We start from the raw sequence: 1028 nt of genomic DNA on the forward strand, positions 1-1028 counted from the left end.
GCCGCGGGACATTTACACGCCTCGCTCGCTCATACGGTCCGTCGCGTGTCCCTCCGCGCCGACATTTAACGCCTCGCTCGCTCATACGGTCCGTCGCGTGTCCCTCCGCGCCGCCGCGGGACATTTACACGCCTCGCTCGCTCATACGGTCCGTCGCGTGTCCCTCCGCGCCGCCGCGGGACATTTACACGTCGCTCGCTTATACGCGTCGTCGCGGGTCTCACCGCGCCGCGAGACATCACGCTCATAAAGTTAAGCGTATAAAAAATCTTGTCTGCAAAAGACATCATCAAGGGAATAATTTGTAATTCTTTTCAGCAATTACATTTCCATTAAGCGAGAAAAGTCAAGAAACATTTCGACTATATTGCAACAACGTCGTAAAATAATGCAATATAGCTGAAATGGCTTCTTGATTTATCTTGCTTAATGGCAATGAAATCACACTGCATTGCCACGAGTCTCAATGTGGCTCGAGACTCCTAGCTGACCCGGAGATGGAAGTGGATTTTGTGGCCTGAAGCGCTTAAAAGAAAGTGGTGAGTGTAATTCATTTTCACGTACTATGTCACTTATGTCATAAAATTTTCTATCTCTTCTGTCTTTACTTAATCGAATCCTTCATTTGAATGTTTCAGAAAATAACGACGCAGAAGATGACATCGGAGCAGCGAGGGAATCCTGCGAAGCTGACATCCCGAGCAGCCTGAGAGGAGGAGGAGGCCTAGGATAGGCATCGGGCATCGGCGTACCAACACTTCTGGTAAGTATTACTTTTTATTTTTTTTAAAGATATTATAGAATCCCTCTTTGTACTTATTCAGTTCCTACATTAAACCGTGTTTCGGAATTTAATTAGTAAAAAAAATATTTTAAAATTTGATTCAAGTTGATTCTAACGTAGAAACCTTTTTCGAAGAAGTAATTTAAAATATAATATTAATCTGAATAACGAATAAGATGTTCGATGCGCGTGACACGTATTTAATCGATTCGATTATTTTTATGTTACAGAAAATATCCGCGCA

At 43.3% G+C, this 1028-nt stretch overlaps 1 long non-coding RNA gene across 1 annotated transcript; it reads left to right on the forward strand.

The window, feature by feature from the left end:
• Positions 1-229: 229 nt before the first annotated feature.
• LOC139778949 (uncharacterized) lies at positions 230-1028 on the forward strand. Its single transcript, XR_011719746.1, has 3 exons — positions 230-539; positions 639-763; positions 1015-1028. It is a non-coding gene; the product is annotated as an uncharacterized lncRNA (long non-coding RNA).

This window comes from Temnothorax nylanderi, unplaced genomic scaffold, assembly GCF_030848795.1.
Source record: "Temnothorax nylanderi isolate EJ_2023f unplaced genomic scaffold, tnyl_v1.0 TNYL_tig0203_pilon, whole genome shotgun sequence".
In the NCBI taxonomy this organism is placed as follows: Eukaryota; Metazoa; Arthropoda; class Insecta; order Hymenoptera; family Formicidae; genus Temnothorax; species Temnothorax nylanderi.